Source organism: Plecotus auritus (assembly GCF_963455305.1).
Source record: "Plecotus auritus genome assembly, chromosome: 2".
NCBI lineage: Eukaryota > Metazoa > Chordata > Mammalia > Chiroptera > Vespertilionidae > Plecotus > Plecotus auritus.
This window is the reverse complement of record NC_137771.1, coordinates 104,527,770-104,555,589: the sequence shown is the minus strand read 5'-3', so window position 1 is coordinate 104,555,589 and position 27,820 is coordinate 104,527,770. Positions and strand designations below refer to the sequence as shown.

The following is a 27,820-nucleotide window of genomic DNA, read 5'->3' as shown; positions in this document are numbered from 1 at the left end:
ATTTTTGCATGCATCAGCCCAGTTTTCTCACTTCTATTTATTGAAAACCTGCCTTTACCCCATTGTATATTCTTGCCTTATTTTTCATCAATTAATTGACTGTATAAGTATGAATTTATTTCTGGGCTGTCTATTCTGTTTCATTGATCTATGTGTCTATTTAAATGCCAGTGCCATGCTGGTTTGATGACTATCGGCATGTAGCATAGTTTCATATCAAATGTTATGGTACTTTGTTCTTCCTAAAGATTGCTTTGGCTATGTTGGGTTTTCTGTGATTCCATATGAATTTTAGAATTATTTATTTTAGTTCTGTGAAAATTGCCACTGGTATTTTCATAGGGATTGCATTCAATTTATAGATTGCTATTGATATTATGGACATTTTAACTATGTTAATTCTTCCTGGTCATGAGCATGGGATATACTTCCATTTATTTGTATCTTCTTCAATTTCTTTCTCCAACGTCTTATAATTTTCTGAATATAGGTTTTATCTCTTTGATTAAATGTATTACTAGGTACTTTATTATTATTTTGATCTAATTTTAAATGGAGTTGCTTTCTTAATTTGTCTTTCTGATAGTTCATTATCAGTGTATGAAAAAGCAGCTGATTAATAAATATTTATTTTTTATCCTGCTACTTTACTCAATTCAATTTTCAGTTCTAATTTTTGTGTGGAATATTTAGGTTCCCTATGTCATGACATCTTCAAATAACAACAGAATTAATTCTTTTTTCCAGTTTTGGTGTCTTTTATTTCTTCTATTTTTGTGACTGCTTTGGTTAGGACTTCCACTACTTTGTTGAATAAGAGTAGTGAAAGCAGACATCCCTATCTTGTTCCTGATCTTAAGGAAAACACTTTTTTTTCCCCTGTTGAGTATAATTTTAGCTCTTGGTTTGTCATATGTGGCCTTTATTGTGTTGAGGTGGGTTCTTTCTATCCCACTTTCCTGGGAGTTTTATTTATTTTTTATTTAAAAAATATATATTTTACTGATTTTTTTACAGAGAGAAAGGGAGAGGGATAGAGAGCTAGAAACATCGATGAGAGAGAAACATCGATCAGCTGCCTCCTGCACACTCCCTACTGGGTATGTGCCCACAACCAAGGTACATGCCCTTGACCGGAATCGAACCTGGTAGGTACCCTTGAGTCTGCAGGCTGACGCTCTATCCACTGAGCCAAACCGGTTAGGGCTTCCTGGGAGTTTTAATCATGAATGGATGGTGGATTTTGTCAAGTGCTTTTTATGCATCTGTTTATATGATCATATGATTTTTAACCTTTATTTTGTTTATGTGGTGTATTATCTTAATTGATTTGCAGATATTGAACCATCCTTGCCTCCAAGGAATAACACCCATTTGATCATGGTGTATGACCCTTTTAATGTATTACTGCATTCCTTTTGCTAATATTTCGTGGAGGGATTTTTGCATCTGTATCATAATTTTTTTTCTTTGTAATGTCTTTGCCTGGTTTTGGAAGTAGGATAATGCTGGCCTTATAAAATGAGCTTGAGAGTCTTCCCTTCTCTTGACATTTTTGGAATAATTTGAAAAGGATCAGTGTTAATTCTTATTGGAATATTCGTAGAGTGTACCTATGAAGCAATCTGTTCTGGACTTTTGTTTTTTGGGGAAGGTTTTTTCTTTTGGATATTAGATTGAGCTCATTATACTCTTTTTATTTTTTTAAATATATTTTTCTTCATTTCAGAGAAGGGAGAGAGCAAGAGAGAAACATCAATGATGAGAAAGAATCTTTGATCATCTGCCTCCTGCACGCCCCCTACTGGGGATCGAGCCCTCAACCCAGCCTGTGCCCTGACAGAGAATTGAACCGTGACATCTGGTTTTTGGATTGATGCTCAACCACTGAGCCACGCAGGCCCGGCTGTTTTCTTGGGAGTTTTTGATTATTGATTAAATTTTGATAGTAGTTATTGGTCTCTTAAGATTATTTTGTTTCTTGTTGATTCTGTCTTGGAAGATTATTCTGTTTCTAGGAATTTATTAATTTCTCCCAGATTGTTCAGTTTGTTGGCATATAGTTGTTCATCTTATTTTATAATAATTTTTTGGTATTTCTGTAGTGTCAATTGCCACTTCTGCTTTATCCCCGACTTTAATTACTTGGGTTCTCTCTCTTTTTTTTCTTGATTTCTGGTCAAAGTTTTATCAATTTTGTTCATCTTTTCAAAAACTAGCTCTTGGTTTCATTGATTTTTAGACTATTTTGTTTTTTTCCCTATGATCTTTTTTTATTTTCTTACTTCTGCTCACTTTGGGCATTAATTTTTTTTTGTAGCTCTTTTCAGTATAGGTTATATTTTTAATTTGAGATTTTTTTTTTTTATTTCTTGAGGGCGGCTTGTAGTGCTCTGAATTTTCTTCTTGGAAGTGCTTTGTCTTTATTCCATATATTTTATTTGTTGTGTTTTCACTTGTCTCAAGGTATCTTTTCATTTCTTCCTTGATTTCATTGTAACTAACTCATTGTGAGTAGCATGTTATTTGACCTCCATGTGTTTGTGTTTTTCAGGTTGTTTTTTCTTGTAATTGGTTTCTAGTTTCATACCATTCTGGATGAAGATGCTTGGTTTGATTTTGGTCTTCTTATTTAGTGTTGCTTTGTGAATTATTCTGAGAACTGTTCCATGTGTACTCGAAAAGAATTTATATTCATCTACTTTGGGGGGAAATGTTCTAAAAATACCAATTAAATCCTCTGTTCCTATCTGTTAAGGTCACTGTTTCCTTGTTGGGTTTTTTTATCTATTGATGTCAATGGGTGTTAAAGTCCTCTACTGTTTGTATGCTTGATGTTGTATTAGACGTTCCTTAGGCTCTCATCATTTTTAAAAATTCATTTTTCTTTTTGTTATTCTGATCGGGTGTTTTCTGCTTCTTTGTTTTACAAACTGCCGATTCGATCCTGTGCTATGTCTAATCTTCTGTTGTTTCCTTCTAATATGTTCTTTTTTTTCTGACCACGCAAATTTCATATATTAAAAACTAAAGCAAATAAGGCAAAAACTTTTGTGCACTTAACCATACAATAAACAAAATAAATCTATTACCAGATTGTAGATACAAAATAATTAGCCATTTACATGCAATAAACATTAATATTTCAAGAAAAAAATGTTAAATATAATAATACTACCCAAAATGTACTAACATAGTATAATATCACAAAAGTTATAGGAAATATTAAAAATCTGTAATTAACAGGATTATTTTTATTATATTCTAAAATATTTTTTTCTCTGGCTCTATTTTTGGTCATCAGTTTATGTTGTTCATTATATTCTACAAATGAGTGAGATCATGTGATATTTATCTTTCTCCGACTGGCTTATTTCACTTAGCATAATGCTCTCCAGGTCCATCAATGCTGTTGCAAATGGTAAGATTTCCTTCTTTTTTACAGCAGCGTAGTATTCCATTGTGTAGATGTGCCACTGTTTTCTAATGCATTCATCTGCTGATTAGCATATTACCCTTTTATTAGTATAGATAGATTATATAGGATAGGATTGCTTAAATTGCAGGGGGAAGCCTTTTTCAGCAGGAGGAGATGCTCTTGGCCAGGCGTCCTCAAACTACGGCCCGCGGGCCACATGTGGCCTGCCGAGGACATTTATCCAGCCCGCCGGGTGCCACTGCCTGTCCTGCTTAGCAGCCGACTCGTCCTGGGCCCGCAGTGCGCATAGGAATTTGTTCATAGTTTTTTTTTAAACTATAGTCCGGCCCTCCAATGGTCTGAGGGACAGTGAACTGGCCCCCTGTTTAAAAAGTTCGAGGACCCCTGCTCTTGGCAGACAAAAATACATAATCCCTATATAGGACTGATAGCCAGCCATATGCACTATACTGCCAAACCGGTCATGAAAAAATTGAACCGCCTTCTTACACCTTACACCAAACAGCTGTTGCCCTTAAAACCCCTCCTCAGCCCCCACCTTAGGTTCTGCCTTCGCAGTTCATCCAGATTAGGTTCTGATTGGTCGGTTTCTATGCCAGTCAGCATCAAAAGCTCCACCTCCTAGGCAGCCATTAGCTCTTCGCACTTCACCCAGATTTGGTTCTGATTGGTCGGTTTCTATGCCAGTCAGCGTCAAAAGCTCTGCCTCCTAGGCAGCCATTGGCTCCTGGCATTTCACCCAGATTTGGTTCTAATTGGTCTGTTTCTATGCCAGTCAGCGTCTCCGGGCCTATCTCTGGGCCTGATGAGAGAGGCGGGGCTGATCAGCCTCCCCTGCAGAGACCCGGAGAGAAACAGATGCGTGGCTGCTGGCAAAGCCTGGAGAAAAAGAGAGAGGCAATGGCTGATCAACAGCTGCCACGGAGGCTGCGGATCAGACCCTGCCTATCTCTTCCCAGGCCTCTCTACGGGACTGATCTACAGCCCCCTTGGCAGTCAGTGCTGTGTCACCACGCAACCCAGCACTGACTGCAGGACTGACTTCTGGTTGGTCGAGCCTTCAGTCGTTTTGGATGATACGGACCCTGGGTTTTTATATATTAGGATAGATTTTTCTTTCATGGATGCCGTGTTCTTTAGAAGCTTGTTTAGTCCAAGGTAATGGCCTTTTAGGCTTCTTCCATGTGAATAGACATTCTCTTTTTGAATAATAAGAATTACATGTCACAGGGAGAGCATCAGGGATTTAGAGATGCTTAGGTGGGGCATGGCCAAACAGAGGTTGGGAACCATTGCTTTATTGATTTCAGAGAGGAAGAGAGAGAGAGGGAGAGAGAGAGAAACATCAGTGATGAGAGAGAATAATTGATCGGCTGCCTTCTGCACGCCCCACACTGTGGATTGAGCCTGCAACCCAGGCCTCTGCCCTGACTGGAAATCAACCATGACTTCCGGTACATAATTCAATACTCAACCACTGAGCCATGCTGGCTGGGCTACAGTATTATTGTTAATGGGTGTGTTGTATTATCACTTGCATTCTATGTTAAATTTAGTGATATTAGGCTTACCACCCCAATTCTTCACTTAGTACTACTTTGGATAGTGGTCGTCATCACAGACAGCTTCATTTTAGCAAATCCAGTAAACTCTTTTATGTCCTCTTGTAAAATAACTTTTTACACCAGTAACACTAATCACCACATGAGTTATTATAAAATTTTCCTGCCTTAGCCCGGGCCAGTGTGGTTGGATTGGTTGGAGCATCATTCCGTACACCAAAACATTATTGATATTTTATTTTCAGTCAGGGCACATACCTAGGTTTCAGGATTGATCCCCAGTCAGGGTACATCCAGGAGGCAACCACTTGATGAGTTTCTCTCACATCTCTCTCCTCCCCCTTCCTTTCCTTCTCTCTCTCTAAAAGTCATTAAAAACATATCTTCAGGTATATGTCCTTGGGTGAGGATAAAACAACACACAAAATATTCCTCCTGCCTTAGAAAAACAGTGCTATTTCAGTCCCTTGGTTTTCTTCCTACGTCATAGCAGAAAGTTCCTTTCAGAATCTTTTTTTTGGTTCTTCCTTTACTATTTTCTAGTTTTATACTTTCTCATTTATTCAAGAAATATTTATATGTCAGATACTCTTTTAGCTATTACTCTAAATCTTTATATTTTCTTAGGACTCTGACTTTAGCCCTCATTGTGGACTATACACTCTCTTATTCATCCATTTCTAGGGCTTTGATGTCACACAGGTTTTTAAGACTTGTGAATCTTTATCTCTAGGTTATATATTACTGATTGAGAACTTGCAGTCCCCTATTGTTAGATTCCAAATCATGAAATTACCTTCAGTCTAGACCTAGCCCTCCTTCTGTATTTCCTCTTGTAGGGAAGGACTTTGTTACCTATCACCCAAGCCCGTAGGTGTTACCCAAGCCCCAAACCAGCAGTTATCTTGTTTTTTTTTATTTTTTATTATTATTTTTTTATTTCCTTATTTAATGGGCCAATGTTTTATATTTCCTACTAAAGTTTCTTTAAAATAGAGCTCCTACTTAGCCCTTTCTTCTACCCTTTACAGGTCTTAACAGTATTGTATAATATGATCAAAGAGATGTGGGGAATTGGGCTAGATATGAACTACAGAGTGATGGGAAGAGAGGCAACTGATAAAAGTATTTTCTAAAACACAATTTATAGAATGTAGTTCTGGGCAAAAGCTAATTGCCTCTCTGCTCTGTGAGTCATATTGCTTTTATGAGATGGGTAGGGTATACTCTTTTTATAAAATCTGGGATGTGAACTACAGATTACAAAGATACTATTTCACATCCATTCTTGATCCATGCCAACAGGCCAAGTTCATTTCTGCATCTGCACTTCTGTGCCCATTGTTCCTCCTTTGGAAGTTTTCTTTCTTTTTTTTCTTTTTTTTATTTTTTTAAATAAATATTTATTCAGATTATTACAATTATTTCTCCTTTTTCCCCCCATAGCTCCCCTCCACCCATTTCCCACCCCACCTTCTGCCCTTACCTCCCCCCCACTGTCCTCATCCATAGGTGTATGATTTTTGTCCATTCTCTTCATGAACCCCCCATACCCCTTTCCCCCTGAGAATTATCAGTCCACTCCCTTTCTATGCCCCTGATTCTATTATATTCACCAGATTATTCTGTTCCTCAGGTTTTTAATTCATTTGATTTTTAGGTTCACTTGTTGATAGATATGTATTTGTTGTTCATAATTTTTATCTTTACTTTTTTCTTCTTCCTCTTCTTTAAGAATACCTTTCAGCATTTCATATAATACTGGTTTGGTGGTGATGAACTCCTTCAGCTTTTTCTTATCTGTGAAGCTCTTTATCTGCCCTTCAATTCTGAATGATAGCTTTGCTGGGTAGAGTAATCTTGGTTGTAGGTTCTTGCTATTCATCACATTGAAAATTTCTTGCCACTCCCGTCTGGCCTGCATAGTTTCTGTTGAGAAGTCAGCTGACAGTCGTATGGGTGCTCCCTTGTAGGTAATTAACTGTTTTTCTCTTGCTGCTTTTAATATTCTCTCTTTGTCTTTTGCTCTTGGCATTTTAATTATGATGTGTCTTGGTGTGGTCCTCTTTGGATTCCTTTTGTTTGGGGTTCTGTGGGCTTCCTGGACTTGTAAGTCTATTTCTTTCACCAGGTGGGGGAAGTTTTCGGTCATTATTTCTTCAAATAGGTTTTCAGTATCATGCTCTCTCTCTTCTTCTGGCACCCCCATAATTCTGATGTTGGTACGCTTGAAGTTGTCCCAGAGTCTTCTTACATTATCTTCAACTTTTTGGATTTTTTTTTTGCTGTTTGCTTTTTCGGCTGAGTGTTTTTTGCTTCTTTGTAATTCAATTCTTTGACTTGATTCTTGTGTTCCTCTATTCTGTTTTTGGGTCTCTGAATAATATTTTTTATTTCAGTCAGTGTATGTTTAATTTCTAGTTGGTCCTTTTTCATATCTTCGAGGGTCTCGTTATATTTATCGGCCTTTTCTAGGATATTCTTAAAAAGTCTTATAACCGTGGTTTTGAATTCTATATCCAGTCGTTTGTTTTCCTCCATTTCTTTCGTTTGTGATCTGATTCTTTGACCCCGCATTTTCACTGATTCCCTGAGTTGGTAAGGTAGATATTTGTGCTAGGTTTCCAATATGGCCCAGTGGGTCTGCTTCCCCAGTTAACCTGAGGTGGACACTCTTGGTGCACCCCTTTGTGGACTGTGTGTACAGCCTTGTTGTAATTAAGTCTTTATTGTTGTTGGTATCACTGGGAAGAATTGACCTCCGGGCCAGTTGGCTGTAAGGATCAGCTGTGTCTATGCTGGGAGAAGTTCGGTGTTGGAGACAGCCTTATAGGATTAGACTTGCCAAATTGCAATAGCCTCTGTGCTCAGCTTGGATGGGGTGGAGTCTCAGTCTTGGCTTCCTGTCAGCCTTGCCCTTGCGCGCATGTGCGCTTTCAGTCCTCCGCCTTCCCCAGCTCGAGTCTCCGCCTGAGAGTCCAGACACCCCCCACAAGAGCGTGGGTCCCCAGGGGCTCGCCTGGAACTGGGGTTCACTGCAGTCAGAACTGGGGCTCAGTGCCGTCAGGAGCCTCTGACTCCCTTCCACTAGGGAAAGCCTGTGGCAACCTCCGCAGCCTTTGTGCGCACTGGCACGCGCGCGCGCGCTTTCAGTCCTCCGCCTTCCCCGGCTCCCGAGTCTCCGCCCGAGAGTCCAGACTCCCCCCACAAGAGTGTGGGTCCCCAGGGGCTCGCCTGGAACTGGGGTTCACTGCAGTCAGAACTGGGGCTTAGTGCAGTCAGAATCCTCTGACTCCCTTCCACTAGGGAAAGCCTGTGGCAACTTCCGCAGCCTTTGTGCGCACTGGCGCGCGCGCTTGCGCACTTTCAGTCCTCCGCCTTCCCCGGCTTCCGAGTCTCCGCCCGAGAGTCCAGACTCCCCCCACAAGAGCATGGGTCCCCAGGGGCTCGCCTGGAACTGGGGTACACTGCAGTCAGAACTGGGGCTCAGTGGAGTCAGGATCCTCTGACTCCCTTCCACTAGGGAAAGCCTGTGGCAACCTCCGCAGCCTTTGTTCGCACTGGCCCGCGTGCGCCTTCAGACTTCTGCCTTTCCCAGCTCGAGACTCCGCCCGAGAGTCCAGACTCCCCCCGTAAGAGCGTGGGTCCCCAGGGGTTCGCCCGGAACTGGAGTTCAGTGCAGTCAAAACTGGGGTTCAGTGCGGTCGGAGGCTTCCTTCCCCCTACCGCCAGAGAAAGTCAGCCAGGCTCTCAGCCGCCCTTCCTCTCTGCGCGCACAAAGCCCCTTTGCCGTACCTCCAATTCTCTGTGAGCTTTTCTCTTTCCTTCTAGTTGTAGAATTTTCACTCAGCCAGCTTTCCTGTGGTTCTGGATGGTGTCCGTTCTGTCTTTTAGTTGTAGTTTTGAAATTGTTGTGCGCAGCAGCAGTTTAGGTGCTTACCTATGCCGCCATCTTGGTTTCCGATGTATTATTTTTTTAATGTATTGTATTCGATTTGCTAGTATTTTGTTTAGGATTTTTGCATCTATATTCATCAGAGATATTGGTCTATAATTTTTTTTGTGTGTGTGTGTTTTGTCTTTGGAAGATTTTGGTATCTATAATGTTTGTCTCATTAAATGAGTTCGGAAATATTGCCTCTTCAGTTGTTTTTAAAGAGTTTGAGAAGCATAGGTATTAGATATGCTTTGAATGTTTGGTAGAATTCACTACCAAATTCACTAGTGAAGCCATATGGTCCTGAACTTACACTTTTTGGGGAGATTTTGGATGACTGTTTCAATTTTCTGAATGCTGACCAGTCTATTTAGATTTTCCAGTTCTTCATGATTCAGTTTAGGAAGGTTATATCTTCCTAAGATCTTGTCCATTTCTTCTAGGTTGTTGAATTTGGTATTGCCTTTCATAGTATTCCTGTATAGTCAGTCCTTTTTATTTCTGTTGTAACTTATTCTCTTTCATTTCTGAGTTCATTTGGATCCTCTTTCTTTTTTCCATAGTTGAGTCTAGTTAGAGGTTTGTCAATTTTTATTAATATTTTCAAAGAACGTACTCTTTATTTTCTGTATTTTTGTTCTTTTTTCTTTTTTCTTTTTTTTAAATAAATCTTTATTGTTTGGATTATTACAGGTGTTCCTCTTTTTTTTTCCCCCATAGCTCCCCTCCACCTGATTCACCACCCCACCCCATGCCCTTACCCCTCGCCACTGTCTTCATCCATAGGTGTAAGATTTTTGTCCAATCTCTTCCTGCACCCCTCACTCCTCCTTCCCCCTGAGAATTGTCAGTCCACTCCCTTTCTATGTCCCTGATTCTATTATATTCACCAGTCCATTCTGTTCTTCAGATTTTTTATTCACTTGATTTTTAGATTCACTTGTTGTTATGTATGTATTTGATGTCATTTTGTTGTTCATAATTTTTTCTTTACCTTTTTCTTCTTCTTCCTTTTCTTTAAGAATACCCTTCAGCATTTCATGTAATCCTGGTTTGGTGGTGATGAACTCCTTTAGCTTTTTCTTGTCTCTGAAGCTCTTTATCTGACCTTCAACTCTGAATGATAGCTTTGCTGGGTAGAGTAATCTTGGTTGTAGGTTCTTGCTGTTCATCACTTTGAATATTTCTTGCCACTCCTTTTTGGCCTGCATAGTTTCTGACGAGAAATCAGCTGACAGTCGTATGGGTGCTCCCTTGTTTGTAACTAACAGTTTTTTTCTTGCTGCTTTCAAGATTCTCTCTTTGTCTTTTGCCCTTGGCATTTTAATGATGATGTGTCTTGGTGTGGTTCTCTTTGGATTCCTCTTGTTTGGGGTTCTGTGCGCTTCCTGAACTTGTAAGTCTATTTCTTTCACCAGAAAGGGAAAGTTTTCTGTCATTATTTCTTCTAATAGGTTTTCAATATTTTGCTCTCTCTCTTGTTCTGGCACCCCAAAAATTCAGATGTTGGTATGCTTAAAGTTGTCTCAGAGGCTCCTTACACTATCTTCATATTTTTGGATTCTTTTTTCTTTTTGTTTTTCTGGTTGGGTGTTTTTTGTTTTCTCATATTTCAGATCTTTGGTTTGATTCTTGGAGTACGTTGATCTACAGTTGAGTTTCTGTATATTCTTTATTTTAGACAGTGTATGCTTAATTTCTGACTGGTCCTTTTCCATTTTTTTGGCATTCTCATTAAGGTCCTTGAAGGTCACACTAAGCTCCTCGGAGGTCTCATCAAGTTTCTCGGCGGTTTTTAGAAGATTCTTGAGTAACCTTATAAATGTGGTTCTGAACTCTGTGTCATCCAGTAGTTTGCTTTGCTCCATTTCTTTCATTCGTGACATGTTTCTTTGTCTCCGCATTTTGCTGCTTCCCTGTGTTGATGGAGTGGCTTTGTGTGGTAGGTGACCTATAGGGGCCAGTAGCTCAGCCTCCCCAATCACCTGAGGTGGACGCTCTTGGTACACCCCTTTGTGGGCTGAGTGCAAAATCGTGGTGTAATTAAGCCTTGATTGCTATTGGTACACTGGGAGGAATTGACCTCCAGGCCAATTGGTTGTGAGGACCCGCTGTGTCTATAATGGAAGAACTGATGTGCTGGAGACACGCTTATGGTGCAGGACTTCTTTCAGTGGGGCTTTGGTGCTCACTGAGTGTGCCTCTTGAATGTGTCACTTATGGATGTGAGGAGTTGAAATCTGGTGTCTCACACTGACCACTAGGTACACTGGCTTCTGGATCTCCATTGGGGTGCAGGTCAGCTACTGTCTGAGGCCACCCAGCAGGAGCTACAGCGAGAACTACAGTTTTCTCCTCTTTGCTTGGGGTTTGGAGGTTTTGGAGCTGTCTGACTGGGGCTGCAAGTTTGCTAGGTTAAGCTGCGATAGGGCAGGCCATTCATATGCTAAAGTTGCTGCTTGGAGCTTCGGTGGGTTTGTAGATTGTGTGGGGCGGGGTCTCAGGGCGTGACTAGGCTAGGGTGTGGCAAACAGCGATGGCTGCCAGTGAGCTGGCTCTGCGTTTCTGACCGCATCCCCGCGTCTTGTGCCCCACCACAGTAAACAATTATTTCTGCGCACAGCCCTGCATGCAAGCCTCCCTCACTTTCCGACCCGATGGCAGACAGTCCAGCTTCTCCCCGTAGGAGTTTGGGTCCCCCGCGTCTCCCCAGAAACTGGAGTTCGGAGTAATCGGGAGCTTGTCTCCCTTCGTGTTGAAAACAGCAGCGCTCCCAGTCACCCGTCGCCAGCCCGATTCACGCGCCCCCATACCTCAGCTTTTCAGAGCTTGCGCACCTCTCAATGCTGTTTTCTCTTTCCTTCTAGTTGTAGAACTTCCACTCAGCCAGCTTTTCCGTGGTTCTGGGTGATAGACGTTTTGTCTTTTAGTTGTAGTTTTGAAATTGTGCGAGGCAGCAGTTTAGGTGTTTTCCTACGCCGCCATCTTGGATCCTCCTGTTCTTTTTTTAAATTCTGCTCTAATTTTATTATTTCATTCCTTCTACTGACTTAGGGCTTTGTTTGTTCTTGTTTTCCTAGTTCTTTAGGGTGAAATGTTATTTATATGTTATTTTTCTTGTTTTCTGAAATAGGCCTGTAATGATATAAACTTCCCTCTTAGTACTGCTTTTGCTATATCCCAATAATTTTTACATGTCATATTATCATTCTCATTTGTCTCTGTGTATGTTTTGATCTCTTATTTCTTCTTTGGCTCAGTCATTGTTTGGTAGCATGTTGTTTAATCTTCACATATTTGAGTTTTTCTCTGCTTTCTTTTTTTGCAGCTAATTTGCAACATCAAAGCATTGTGGTTAGAGAATATGCTTGGTATGATTTCAATCTTCATAAATTTTTTGTGACTAGTTTTGTTTCCCAATATATTGTCTATCCCTATGAATGTTCCATGTGTACTAGAGAACAATAAATTTTCTAGTGTTCTGGGATGAAAAACTATAAATATCGGTTTTGTCAATTAAAGATCTGATTTACTCAAGTATCTAATACCATTCTGCAGTGAAAACTGTTATTAGATACTGCTTGTACTGTGCTATGGACCACACTGATACTGCCATACTGTTTTCAGAAAACTGGAAATGCCAATGAGATTTTAAAAACTATACACCTGATAGAGACATGCGGAAGCCAATTTAATGTTTCATCTGGATCCAGAGGTGCATCAAATTAAGTGACAGCTCTAATTGGCAAACTGGTGTTTCATGATGGTATCCAAGAAGAAATGGTTGGTGATGGACAGTTAAGAAATGCTTCTTCTAAAGTGGATGGTTCTTTTAAAAGTTTCAGGTCACAACTCTCCATAAAAAACACTGATACCCAACACACTGATTTTCAGTTCAGGAAACATGGGTCTTTCAGGTTCCAAGGTGGCTGAGGTGCCCTTATAATTATCTTTACATGCTATAACTAAAAGGGTCGTTTGGACCCAATAGGGAGCAGGTGGGGACTGTATACAATCAGTCATAGTGTGTGGCAGTGTAAAGATGATCCAGATGACCATGAACAAGGCAAAAGATGTCATAAACTCTTCTTTCATGAGCTCCCATGTGCCACCATATTCTTCCTCATCTATCTAGGTAGTTACTGAGGTGGATGGACAGGACTCCTGCATTAATAAGGCAGAATCCTGTTATTCCCAAGAAACCTGGCAATGGGCACACTCTCCATAGACTCCTAGGACCACAGTGATGATCTGTCAGAACCAGTATATCACATCTAAAAATTAATCCTTTTCTGTCCAGGACATGTCACTCAGCAGCATCTTGCTTCAGACAGAGATTTGAGGGCCCTGTTGGCCAGCTGCAGCTGATGTGGCTCCTTCCACCCTTCTGCAGCTCAGGCCATGGGGGACAGGCCAAAAGGAGTTGGTGTCTGGGATCATGAGTCATATCCTGTGGGATGGCAGTGACAAATTCAGCAGTGTTTGGTGGCATACTGCAACTGTTACCACTTGGCCCTTGATATTACCTTATTGATTTTCCATTGGGATGATCTGTTCATAGCTGTCAGTGGGATGTGTAGGTCCCCTACTGTATTTGTGTTGTCACTTTCTTCCATTAGTTCTCTTAGTAGTTGCTGTATGTATTTTTGTGCTCCCAGTTGGGTGCATATATTGGGTGTCCCAAATTGATAAATGTAATGGCTTTTTAATTTATTATCCCCTTTGTCATTATAAAATGTCCATCTTTGTCTCCTGTTACCTTTATTTTTTTAAAATCTTGATATCTGTTTCGTCTGATTTAAGTACAATTAATACCCGATTTTCTCTGGATTCCATTTTCTTAGAGTATGATTATCTACCCCTTCACTTTAACTCTATGTTTATCCTTGCAGCTGAGAGTGTCTCCTGAAGTCAGAATATAATTTGATTTAGTTTTTTATCTAACCCACTCTCTGTGCCTTTTATTTGTTTTATTTTATTTATTTATTTTTAGAAAATTTATGTATGTTTTTATTTTAAATTTTTATTGTTTGAAGTATACATATAGTATTGCATGTCTCCTTTTCCCCCCATTGACCTCTCCCCAGCCAAACCTCACCCCCCAGCACATGCCCTCACTCCCCTAGTGTCTGTGCCCATTGGTTATGCTTATATGCATGCATACAAGTCCATTGGTTGATCCCTTACCGCCCCTCCCCCCCACCTCCCCTGCCTTCGCTTTGAAGTTTGACAGTCTGTTCAATGCTTCTCTGTCTCTGGATCTACTTTTGTTCATCAGTTTATGTTGTTCATCATATTCCACAAATGAGTGAGATCATGTGATATTTATCTTTCTCCCACTGGCTTATTTCGCTTAGCATAATGCTTTCCATGTCCATCCATGCTGTTGCAAATGGTAAGAGTTCATTCTTTTTTTACAGCAGCATAGTATTCCATTGTATAGATGTACCACAGTTTTCTAATCCACTCATCTGCTGATGGGCATCTAGGTTGTTTCCAAATCTTAGCTATTGTAAATTGTGCTGCTATGAATATAGGGGTGCATATGTCCTTTCTGATTTCTTGGAATATAATCCTGGAAGTGGGATGACTGGGTCAAATGGAAATTCCATTTTTAATTTTTTAAGGAAACGCCATACTGTTTTCCAGAGTGGCTGTACCAGTCTGCATTTCCACCAGCAGTGCATGAGGGTTCCTTTTTCTCCACATCCTTGCCAGCACTTGTTGATTTGTTGATGATAGCCATTCTGACAGGTGTGAGATGGTAGCTCATTGTCATTTTGATTTGCATTTCTTGGGTGATTAGTGACTTTGAGCATGTTTTCATATGTCTCTTGGCCTTCTGTATGTCCATTTTTGAAAAGTGTCTAAGTCCCTTGCCCATTTTTTGATTGGATTTTCTATCTTCCTTTTATTAAGTTGTATAAGATCCCTGTAGATGTTGGAGATTAAATCTTTATCAGTGATAACATTTGCAAATATGTTCTCACATACATTGGGCTTTCTTGTTGTTTTATTGATGGTTTCTTTTTGCTGTGCAGAAGCTTTTTATTTTGATGTAGTCCCATTTGTTTATTTTCTCTTTAGTTTCCATTGCCCTAGGAGCGGTATCTGTGAAGAAATTGCTTTGGCATATGTCTGAGATTTATCTGGCTGTGGATTCCTCTAATCCTATCTAATAAAAAAGTAATATGCAAATTGACCGTACCTCCGCTACACTCACAAGCCACGACCACCAGCCAATCAGGAGCGAGTATGCAAAATAACCCAACCAAGACGGCTGCGGCCACAGAGAGAGCAGGAGGCTTGGGTTTCCCCGGCAATGGAGGAAGCCAAGCTTTCCGCACACCCTGGCGGGCCCAGGCCTCTGCTCAAGGCTACAAAGTTTCAATTATAGAAGATAAATAAATCCCAACAAAAATGGCGGCAGCCACATAGCTGGAGAGAGCAGGAGGCTTGAGTTGCCCCCAGTGATGGAGGAAGCCAAGCTTTTCGCCTGCTCTGGCGGGCCCAGGCCTCCACTCAAGGCTACAAAGTTTCAATTATAGAAGATAAATAAATCCCAACAAAAATGGCTGTAGCCACAGAGCCAGCAGGAAGCTTGGCTCCACTCAAGGCTACAAAGTTTCAGTTATAGAAGATAAGTAAATCCCAGACACCAGAGCCTCTGCTTGGGTCACTGGGGGGCGTGGCCGGCCTGCAAACCACCACAGGCCACTCGCCCAGGCCACCCCAAGCCCCAAGGGAACCCCACCCTGATCCGGGACACCATTCAGGGCAAACCAGCAGGCCCCCACATGTGCACCAGACCTCTATCCTATCTAATAAAAGAATAATATGCAAATTGACCATCACTCCAATACACAAGATGGCTGCCCCCATGTGGACACAAGATGGCTACCACAAGTTGGCCAGCAGGGGAGGGCAGTTGGGAGGGACCAGGTCTGCAAGGGAGGGCAGTTGTGGGCAATCAGGCCAGCAGGGGAGGGCAGTTGAGAGGGACCAGGCCTGCAAGGGAGGGCAGTTGGGGGCGATCAAGCCTGCAGGGGAGGGCAGTTAGGGGTGACCAGGCTGGCAGAGGAGGGAAGTTGGGGGTGACTGGGCCTGTGTGGAAGGGCAGTTGGGGGGGACCCAGGCCTGCAGGGGAGAGCAGTTGCGGGAAACCAGGCCTGCAGGGGAGGGCAGTTAGGGGTGACCAGGCCTCCAGGGGAGGGCAGTTAGGGGTGACCAGGCCTGCAGGGGAGGGCAGTTAGGGGCAAACAGGCTGGCTAGGCATCAATTAGGCTGGCAGGGGGAGTGGTTAGGGGGTTATCAGGCTGTCAGGCAGAAGCGGTTAGGGGCAATCAGGCAGGCAGGCAGGCGAGCAGTTGGGAGCCAGCAGTCCTGGATTGTGAGAGGGATGTCTGACTGCCCGTTTAGGCCCAATCCCTTAGTCTCGGGCCTAAATGGGCAGTCGGACATCCCTGGAGGGGTCCCATATTGGAGAGGGTTCAGGCTGGGCTGAAGGACACACACTCCCGTGCACGATATTCCTGCACCGGGCCTCTAGTATTTTTATGGTTTCCTGTCTTATGTTTGAGTCCTTTATCCATTTTGAGTTTATTTTTGTGTATGGTGTAAGTTGGTGGTCTCGTTTCATTTTTTTGCATGTATCTGTCCAATTTCCCCAGCACCATTTATTGAAGAGAGTGTCTTGACTCCATTGTATGTTCATGCCTCCTTTGTCAAATATTGATTGAGTCTAGTGGTTTGGGTCGATATCTGGGTTCTTTATTCTATTCCATTGGTCTATATGTCTGTTCTTGTGCCAGTACCCGGCAGTTTTGAGAACATTGGCTTTGTAATATAGCTTGATATCTGGTATTGTGATCTCTCCTACTTAGTTGTTCTTTCTCAAGATTGCTGCAGCTATTCAGGGCCTTTTTTAAAATTCCATATGAATTTTTGGAGAGTTTGTTCTAGGTCTTTGAAGTATGCAGTTGGTATGTTATTGGGGATTGCAATAAATCTATAGATTGCTTTGGATAGGATAGACATTTTAATGATGTTGATTCTACCAATCCATGGACACGGTATATTCTTCCAATTGTTTATGTCTTCCTCTATCTCTTTTTTCAATGTCCTGTGGTTTTCTGAGTACAGGTCTTTCACTTCCTTAGTTATCTTTATGCCTAGGTATCTTAATTTTTTTGGTGTAGTCTTAAATGGGACTTTTTTGTTTGTTTGTTTCTCTTCCTGTGAGTTTATTATTGGTGTATAAAAAAGCCATAGATTTCTGGGTGTTAATTTTGTATCCTGCTACAATGCCGAATTCATTTATTTGATCCAGTAGTTTTTTGATGGACTCTTTAGGGTTTTCTATATACAATATGTCTGTCATCTGTGAATAATGGCAGTTTTACTTTTTCTCTTCCAATTTCTATGCCTTTTATTTCTTCTTCTTGTGTGATCGCTATGGCTAGCACTTCCAGTAGTATATCAAACAGGCAGGGTGAAAGTCAGGCATCCCTGTCTTGTTCCTGTTTTTAGGAGATATGGTTTTAGTTTTTGGCTATTGAGTATGATGTTGGCTGTAGGTTTGTCGTATAAGCTTTTATTATGTTGAGATATGATCCCTCTATTCCCACTTTGGTGAGAGTTTTTATCAAGAAAGGGTATTGGATTTTGTCAAATGCTTTTTCTGCATTAATTTATATGATTATTTGATTTTAATCTCTCAATTTGCTTATGTGAGATATCACGTTTATTGATTTGTGGATGTTGTATCATCCTTGCATCCCTGGAATAAATCCTACTTGGTCATTGTTCTAATGTAATGCTGTATCTTATTTGCTAGAATTTTGTTGAGGATTTTAGCATCTATGTTCATTAGAGATATTGGCCTATAGTTCTCTTTCTTTGTAGTGTCTTTATCTGGTTTGGGGATTAGGATAATGCTGGCTTCTAAGAAAGAGCTTGGAAGTGTTCCTTACTCTTGAATTTTTTGGAATAGTCTGAGGAGGATAGGTTTTAGTTCTTCTTTGAATGTGGGGTAAAACTCCCCTTTGAAGCCGTCTGGCCCCGGGCTTTTGTTTGCTGGAAGTTTTCTTATTGCTTCAATTTCCTCCATAGTTACCGGCCTATTCAGATTTTTTGAATCTTCCTGATTGAGTTTTGGAAGGTCATATTTTTCTAGGAATATGTCCATTTCTTCTAGGTTGACCAGTTCGTTGGAATAGAGTTGTTCACTGTATTTTTTTAAATATATTTTATTGACTTTTTTTTACAGAGAGGAAGGGAAAGGGATAGAGAGTTAGAAACATCTATGAGTGGGAAACATCGGTCAGCTGCCTCTTGCACACCCCCTACTGGGTATGTGCCCACAACCAAGGTACATGCCCCTGACTGGAATCGAACCTGGGACCCTTCAGTCCACAGGCTGACGCTCTATCCACTGAGCCAAACCGGTTAGGGCTGTTCATAGTATTTTTTTTTTTTTTACAATCCTTTGTATTTCTGTGGGGTCTGTTGTTATTTTGCTTCTTTTATTTCTGATTCTCTTTATTTTGTTCCACTCTCTTTGCTTTTGGTGAACCTGGGTAGAGGTTCATAAATCTTGTTTATCCTTTCAAAGAACCAGCTCTTGGTTTCATTGATCTTTTGCATTGTTTTTGGTTTTTTTTGGTCTCTATGTCATTTATTTCTGCTCTGATCTTCATTATTTCCTTCCTTTTGCTCACTCTGGCCTTTTCTTTCTAATTCTTTAAGTTTTAGAGTTAGATAATTTATTACCAGTTTTTCTTATTTGTTTGTTTTTTGGTAGGCCTATAATGCTATGAACTTCCCTCTCAAGACTGCTTTCACTGTGTCCCATAGATTTTGGGTTGTTGTGTTTTCATCGTCATTTGTTTCCAGGATGTGTTTTATTTCTTCTTTGATATCTCTGGTAACCCAATCATTGTTTAATAGCATGCTATTCAGCCTCCAAGTGTTTGAATTTTTTTATTGTAGTTGATTTCTAATATTATGCCATTGTGATCTGAGATGATGCTTGATATGATTTCAATCTCCTTGAATTTGACGAGACTTTGCTTGTGTCCCATTATGTGGTCTATCTTTGAAAATGTCCCATGTGCACTTGAGGTGAATGCATATTCTGTAGCTTTGGGGTGAAATGTTCTGAAGATGTTGATTAAGTTCATCTGATCTAGTGAGTCGTTTAGGATTGCTGTTTCTTTGCTGATTTTTTGTCTAGAGGATTTATCCAGTGATATCAATGGCGTATTAAAGTCCCTACTATGATCTTATTGCTGTCACTCTCTCCCTCGATATCTTCCAGAAGTTTTTTTATGTAATTTGGTGGTCCTGTATTGGGTGCATATATGTTTCCTAGAGGCCTTCTTTATCTCTTATTATGGCCTTCACTTTGAGGTCTATTTTGTCATATACAAGTATTGCTACTCCAGCTCTCTTTTAACTTTAATTTGCCTGAAAAATTTTTTTTCCATCCCCTCACTTTCAGTCTCTGTGAGTCCCTTGTTCAGAGGTGGGTCTCTTGCAGACAGCATATATATGGGTCATGTTTTCTTACCCATTCAGCCACTCCCTGTCTTTTGATTGGAGCATCTAGTCAATTTTCATTTAAGGTTATTATTGATAGGTACTTGTTTGTAGCCATTTCTATTCTTTATGCCTATGTTCCTTCTTCCCTTTCTATTTCTTCTTTATGCGACAGTCCCTTTAGCATTGCTTGCATTGCTGGCTTGGTAGTGATAAACTCCCTTAGCCTTTTTTTTTTTTTTTTTTTTTTTTGTCTGTGAAGCTTCTGATTTCCCTTTCAATTTGAATGAAAGCCTTGCTGGATAAAGTATTTTTGGATGTAGTCCCTTGCTTTGCATCACTTTGTATATTTCATTCCATTCCCTTCTGGCCTGAGGTGTTTCTGTTGAAAAATCATTTCATAATCTAATGGGAAATCCCGTGTAGGTAACTCTCTGCCTCTCTCTTGCAGCCTTTAAGATTCTCTCTTTGTCATTAGCATTTGTCATTGAATTGTGTCGTGTCTTTGTGTGGATCTTTTTGAGTTCATCTTGTTTGGGACTCTGTGCTTCCCCAAATCAGGGAAGTTTTCTGTCATTATTTGTCAAATTGGTTTTCTAACCCTTGCTTCTTCTCCTTCTGGCCCCCTTATTATATGTATGTTAGTTCATATCATGGTTTCCCAAAGTTCCCTAAGGCTCTCCTCCTGCTTTCCAAATTTTTTCTCCAGTTGCTATTCAGATTGGGTGTGTTTTCCTGCCTTGTCTTCTAACTCACTAATTTGGTCCTCCGCTTCTTCTAGTCTACTATTGTAACCTGCCATTGTGATTTTTATTTTAACTATATAATTCTTGATAGCCTCTTGATTCTTACATAACTTTTTGATTTTCTCATCCATCCAGTTTATGAATTGTATGACCCTTTGTCTTAATTCTTTTTCTGACATATTGCATGTGCCCTTTTCGTTTAGTTCCTTTTTGGTGATTCCTTCTTTCCTTTACTTTCATGTTTTTCCTTGTTTTATTATTCTTTTTTGTGGTGGGGGGGTTGTTTCTTTGTCTTTTCATTTTTGCTCTCACCAAAGGGTTCAGGCGCTGAGACACGCAGGCCTGTGGCCGCTGCAGCACGTTGTTGGGAGGGTTGCACACTCTGAGAGTCACCAGAGAGCCCAGGCACTAGGATACATGGGGCCCCTGGCCACTGTGGGGTGTCAGCAGAAGGGTCACACACCCTGAGAGTCCCTGGAGTTCTCTCTGTGCCTTTTAATTTGTGAGTTCAGTCCTTTTACATTTTTGGTGATTATTGAAGCATGAGGATTTCCAATAACCATTTTATCTTTTCTATTCTGGTGGCTCTGTGTATCCATTGTTTTTTCCCCCTTCTTTTTGTGTCTGTTGTTTTAGTTTGGTGGTATTCTATGATTTTCCCTTCATTTCCTCTTATTCTATTATATGTGTATCAGTTCTAGGTTTTGTGTGTGGTTACCATTAGGTTTATGCAAAAGAAAGTTTCATATATATCGTTGTCCTTTTTCTTCTGATTTCATCTTATCTCCATTCACCTGTGTAAGTTCAGTCCTTTATAACCTTCCTTTTCTGTTTTTGTTGTCATAAATTATCCCTTTTTATGCTGTGAGTTCATTTCCAAATTGCAGTATTTTCTTCTTTTTAAAACTTTTTTTTTGGTTTCCTTTGTGTGTTATGAGACATTTAAGTGTTTGATACCCTGTTCTCAAAAAGAGTAGCAATTTTTTTCTTCTGTCTGTTAGTCATGCTGCTCATAGTTTTTTGTCTTTTGGTCTTTTTTTTTCAGATAGCACACCCTTCAGTATTTCCTAAATGCAGCTCTTGTGGTGGTAAATTCCTTCAGCTTCTGTATGTCTAGAAAAGTCTTTATTTCTCCTTAATATCTAAAGATAACTTGGCTGAATATGTTATTCATGGCTTGTGATTTCTCTGTTTTAATAAATTGAAACTCTTCTAGCTTTTAGGATTTCTGCTGAAAAATCAGATGATAATCTAATGGAATTTCGTTTATAGGTTACTGTCTTCTCTTCCCTGGCTTCCCTGAGAATTCTTTCTTTGTTGTTAATTTTTGACAGTTTTTATGTAGTGTGCCTTGGGGAGGCCTTTTTGTTTTTTTTTTTTTTTTGCAGTTTAATTTTTTTTTATTTTTTTATTTTTTTAAATAAATCTTTATTCAGATTATTACAATTATTTCTCCTTTTTCCCCCCATAGCTCCCCTCCACCCATTTCCCACCCCACCTTCTGCCCTTACCTCCCCCCCACTGTCCTCATCCATAGGTGTATGATTTTTGTCCATTCTCTTCATGAACCCCCCATACCCCTTTCCCCCTGAGAATTATCAGTCCACTCCTTTTCTATGCCCCTGATTCTATTATATTCACCAGATTATTCTGTTCCTCAGGTTTTTAATTCACTTGATTTTTAGGTTTGCTTGTTGATAGATATGTATTTGTTGTTCATAATTTTTCTCTTTACTTTTTTCTTCTTCCTCTTCTTTAAGAATACCTTTCAGCATTTCATATAATACTGGTTTGGTGGTGATGAACTCCTTCAGCTTTTTCTTATCTGTGAAGCTCTTTATCTGCCCTTCAATTCTGAATGATAGCTTTGCTGGGTAGAGTAATCTTGGTTGTAGGTTCTTGCTATTCATCACATTGAAAATTTCTTGCCACTCCCGTCTGGCCTGCATAGTTTCTGTTGAGAAGTCAGCTGACAGTCGTATGGGTGCTCCCTTGTAGGTAATTAACTGTTTTTCTCTTGCTGCTTTTAATATTCTCTCTTTGTCTTTTGCTCTTGGCATTTTAATTATGATGTGTCTTGGTGTGGTCCTCTTTGGATTCCTTTTGTTTGGGGTTCTGTGGGCTTCCTGGACTTGTAAGTCTATTTCTTTCACCAGGTGGGGGAAGTTTTCGGTCATTATTTCTTCAAATAGGTTTTCAGTATCTTGCTCTCTCTCTTCTTCTGGCACCCCCATAATTCTGATGTTGGTACACTTGAAGTTGTCCCAGAGTCTTCTTACATTATCTTCAACTTTTTGGATTTTTTTTTTTGCTTTTTGCTTTTTCGGTTGAGTGTTTTTTGCTTCTTTGTATTTCAATTCTTTGACTTGATTCTTGTGTTCCTCTATTCTGTTTCTGGGTCTCTGTATAATATTTTTTATTTCAGTCAGTGTATGTTTAATTTCTAGTTGGTCCTTTTTCATATCTTCGAGGGTCTCGTTATATTTATCGGCCTTTTCTAGGATATTCTTAAAAAGTCTTATAACCGTGGTTTTGAATTCTATATCCAGTCGTTTGTTTTCCTCCATTTCTTTCGTTTGTGATCTGATTCTTTGACCCCGCATTTTCACTGATTCCCTGAGTTGGTAAGGTAGATATTTGTGCTAGGTTTCCAATATGGCCCAGTGGGTCTGCTTCCCCAGTTAACCTGAGGTGGACACTCTTGGTGCACCCCTTTGTGGACTGTGTGTACAGCCTTGTTGTAATTAAGTCTTTATTGTTGTTGGTATCACTGGGAAGAATTAACCTCCGGGCCAGTTGGCTGTAAGGATCAGCTGTGTCTATGCTGGGAGAAGTTCGGTGCTGGAGACAGCCTTATAGGATTAGACTTGCCAAATTGCAATAGCCTCTGTGCTCAGCTTGGATGGGGTGGAGTCTTAGTCTTGGCTTCCTGTCAGCCTTGCCCTTGCGCGCATGTGCACTTTCAGTCCTCCGCCTTCCCCAGCTCGAGTCTCCGCCTGAGAGTCCAGACTCCCCCCACAAGAGCGTGGGTCCCCAGGGGCTCGCCTGGAACTGGGGTTCACTGCAGTCAGAACTGGGGCTCAGTGCCGTCAGGAGCCTCTGACTCCCTTCCACTAGGGAAAGCCTGTGGCAACCTCCGCAGCCTTTGTGCGCACTGGCACGCGCGTGCACGTGCGCACTTTCAGTCCTCCGCCTTCCCCGGCTCCCGAATCTCCGCCCGAGAGTCCAGACTCCCCCCACAAGAGCGTGGGTCCCCAGGGGCTCGCCTGGAACTGGGGTTCACTGCAGTCAGAACTGGGGCTCAGTGCAGTCAGGATCCTCTGACTCCCTTCCACTAGGGAAAGCCTGTGGCAACCTCCGCAGCCTTTGTTCGCACTGGCCCGCGTGCGCCCTCAGACTTCTGCCTTTCCCAGCTCGAGTCTCCGCCCGAGAGTCCAGACTCCCCCCCGTAAGAGCGTGGGTCCCCAGGGGTTCGCCTGGAACTGGAGTTCAGTGCAGTCAGAACTGGGGTTCAGTGCGGTCGGAGGCTTCCTTCCCCCTTCCGCCAGAGAAAGTCAGCCAGGCTCTCAGCCGCCCTTCCTCTCTGCGCGCACAAAGCCCCTTTGCCGTACCTCCAATTCTCTGTGAGGTTTTCTCTTTCCTTCTAGTTGTAGAATTTTCACTCAGCCAGCTTTACTGTGGTTCTGGATGGTGTCCATTCTGTCTTTTGTAGTTTTGAAATTGTTGTGCGAGGCAGCAGTTTAGGTGTTTACCTATGCCGCCATCTTGGTTTCTCTCGGGGAGGCCTTTTTGGATTGATATAATTAGCTGTTCTTATATTTTTATATCTTAGTATCTACTTCTTTCCGAAGGTTTTAGATGTTTTCATCAATTATTTGTGTTCCCATTTGCCACTCTTCTCCTTGTGATATACCCATTTTTCTTATATTGTTCTTTCTAATAGAGTCAGATTGTTCTCATAGTGTTCTTTTATTTTATTCTTTTTTAAAAATTCTTGATTATCTTCTTCCACCTGTGTCATTTCTAGATTTCTATCTTCTACATCACTAATTTTTTCCTCCATCTGGTCTGCTCTATTTCCCAAGCTTGCTAGTTTATTTTTTCATTTATTTTATTGCATTTCTCAGCTCCAGAATTTCTGTGTGTGTGTGTGTATTTGTTTTTTTTTTGTTTTGTTGTTGTAGTTTTTTGTTTTGTTTTGTTTGTTTGTTTTGTTTTTACTTTTTAATAGTTTCAATCTGTTTGGTGAAGTATTCCTTTGCTTTATTGATTTTATTTATGAGTTTGTTGGATTGCCTTTTTGAGTTTTCTTCTATCTCATTGAGTTTCTTTTATGTCTTTAATTTTATTTTCTGGAGATCTTTTCACTCTCTATTTGAATTTCCTTGTCATCTTGGTTAGTCATTGTGCTTGATAAATTATTTCTCTACCTGGACATTTGTGGAAGTGAAAGCTGCTTTTATTTTTGTTTTGTTTGTCTTTTTAAGAATTTTAGTTGTTAAGTAGAGGTCTCTACTTTGTTTTCTAGCTGGTATTGTGGAAACACAAGTTTTTATTTTCTCTTACCTGCATTGCTAGGGCTGTCTGGATCTCTGTGTGGCAGTGTGGCCTAAGCCTTGGAAAACACTTTGTATTCACCTGGAGGTCAGAGTTCTCTCCATGACTCAACCTTAGTGCAGTACTCCCATGTATTGGAAGGGGTGGGCTATGTATCTGCTGTGTGCTCCCAGCGCCAGCCTCCAGTAGCCAGAAACTACCCACAGGGCTGCTCTGAGTTAACCCAGCTGCACTGTGATGGGTGAGACGTTAGAGTGTCTGTGGTTCTGCTTTTCCTCCTGGCTTATCTGCAGTGAGTACAGACTACTTAGGTTGGAAAGTTGTTGCTTTTTCAGTCCTTTTGAACTAGTTAGGAGAAGATGTTGCTGCAAGGAGGCCACAGGGGGATGGGGTTGGCTTGGAATCCTTTGTTTGATGCTGGTGGCTTTTGGAGTGCTGTGAATTTTGCTCCCTTTCTCTGCTTCTGACCCTGGGCTCAACCTCAATGTGTGCCCAGGTCTGATTGCTGATGCTGCCCCTCCGATGTGGTCTGTCTAGTGAGGACTGCACCCCTGGTGTTCAATACTATTGCTTTTGGCTTCTCTCTGTCCTTCAACCCCCTCTTCATTTTGTCTCTGTTGTTCATTCAGTTACACCCACTTTTAGATGTCTGCATGATGTCTCAGATATGTTTGTGTGTTGAGCAGGGAATCCAGTGTTGAATTATAGCTGTCCAACTTGTAACTTCAAGGGGAGAGAGTTGGAGGGTTTTCATGACTCTGTGCTGTGTTCTGATGGGAAATCAAACCTCTAACCTTTTTGTGTATGGTACAATGCTCCAACCAACTGAGCCACCCAACCAGGGCAGTTTTGTATGTTTTTAAATGAAGTTTATAGTTTTCTACATGTGTATTTGGCATGTTTTTTTTTTTATTTACAAGATTTGGAAATTTTTTGGTATTGTGAATGTGATATTTTTCTTTATTTATAATTGGATATTGATGGTATTTGCAATGTAATCTTGCTTTTTATATTTTTTAGCAACTGAACAGTTTACTGAAATCATTCTAATAGTTTTTAAGTCGTTTCTTGTGTTTTCTAGTTAAGCAGTTACATTATTTAGAATTAATGAATATCGTGTCCACTTTTCAATGTTAAGCATTCTATTTTATTATCACTTTTGAAAGTTGATATAAAAAAACATAAAAGACAGGATCTTCCTATTGCTTTATAAAGTCTTTCTAGCATAAGGTATTTAAATAATAGAGGTGTTAGGAGGGGCATCCCTGTCTTGGCCTGCCTTTAATAGTTCCACTTCTAAATGTTTCATGATAACATATACATGGTTTATTAAAAATCAAGGTTATTTTCTTATTGAGAATTAGGTCCTACAAAACATGTTCATTTGTCTTTTCCCCTCTTTGTATGTACCTGGAAGGTTCCCAATGATAGGGATATTAGCTTGTCCTCCTCCCCTTTCCTTTGTAGATATTTGGAGCTTTGTTATTTTGTTGTGTGAACTAATCTATTTGGGTTTGTGACTATGTATTAGGTAGATCTGCTACACATCCCAATCTCTGGTGCAGGACTGTGTCAAACACTGTTTCTAATTAGATCAGGCAAAGACACAAAGCCTCCAGAGACCTGCCTTTGCCTGCAGACTGATTGGATTCAGTGTTGAGTAGCCCTCAGGTAATCATCCACAGGTGTGGCAAGAAGTTTTCCAACAGTGTGGGGCAATTGATTCTGTCAGGAGGCTAGTAGTCTCAGTCTCTTAATGTTCCTCAGAAACAACACACCGTGGGACAAGGGATTTTCCAAAGAGGTTGGTCAACTGTCTTCCACCCAGGCAAAATCTAACTGGATAGCAAAGGTCTGCCTGAGAGAGATGGCCTTCGTAGTATGAGGGAATGACTCAGCACAGGAAACCGGGTTATCTGCCTTCTAAGCTCTATCCCCAGAGTCCCCAACACTGGCTTCTGCTCACACAGCTCCAGTCCACTCTTCCCTCCCTCTGCTGGAGCTCAAGGTGAGTGGCTGCACACTAAATTTTGTGTGTTCCTTTAAGTGGGTGCCTGCATTTCCAGTGGTCTCTCCCTAGCAGACAGCAACCCTGCTGCTTTTCACAGCCAGATGATATGTGGGCAACTTTCTCAGTGTTGGTGCTCTACTGGGGTGCCCAGCTTGAGGATTAGACCCTAGAGTTCTTAGTGGCAACCTCCCAGAGCTGAGATATCTCTCTGGAACTTCAGCTGCTGTCTGTGGGAGCCAGGCCAGCCCTTTCACATCTCAACCCTTCCTACCAGTCTCTCTGAAGTCTCTGTATTCTGTTCTTGGTTATCAGGGTTCTCTCCAGCTAATCTTCAGTTGATTATTCAGGATATTTTTTTTTTGTACTTTACTTACAATTCCACTTTTGTCCTTGGAGTGTGTCTGTGTAGCATCCATTTACTATGCCACCATTTTTAATCTTTTTCCATTGATTTTTAGAGAGAGAGAGAAACATTGATGTGAGAGAGACACATTGACTGGATGCCTCCTTAAAGTACCCCATTCAGGTCTGGCATCAACCTGCAACCCAGGTATGTGTCCTGGAGCAGGAATCTAACCTGTAACCCTTAGATGCATGAGCCAGTGCTCTACTACTGAGCCACACTGGGCAGGTCCTCTCTTTGTGTTTTGTTTTTTTTTTTTGCATCCACCAATAAAATTTATTTACTGTATGTGTCAGTTTGCAGCGTTACTGGTATCACGAATAACTTAAGACCGTGGTCGGCAAACTGCGGCTCGTGAGCCACATGTGGCTCTTTGGCCCCTTGAGTGTGGCTCTTCCACAAAATACCACAGCCTGGGCGAATCTATTTTGAAGAAGTGGCATTAGAAGAAGTTTAAGTTTAAAAAATTTGGCTCTCAAAAGAAATTTCAATCGTTGTACTGTTGATATTTGGCTCTGTTGACTAATGAGTTTGCCGACCACTGACTTAAGATATTAGTGTTCAAATGAAGGATTCAAGCAAAGAGAAAAATTACATCAAAATTAATATAATCTTTTAATACATTA

General features: G+C 40.9%; 1 protein-coding gene and 1 pseudogene across 7 annotated transcripts in view; one reads left to right on the top strand and one right to left on the bottom strand.

Moving 5' to 3' along the window:
• The window catches only part of CCDC138 (coiled-coil domain containing 138), a gene marked incomplete at its 3' end in the record, with an annotated part of 288,926 nt that overhangs the window by 94,689 nt on the left and 166,417 nt on the right, over positions 1-27,820 (top strand). The gene's annotated exons all lie outside the window — the stretch shown is intronic.
• Positions 12,954-25,435, bottom strand: LOC308242598 (GEL complex subunit OPTI-like; annotated as a pseudogene). Its single transcript has 2 exons — positions 25,420-25,435; positions 12,954-13,325 (listed from the first exon to the last, which is right to left on the bottom strand). The product of its transcript is annotated as a GEL complex subunit OPTI-like (transcript).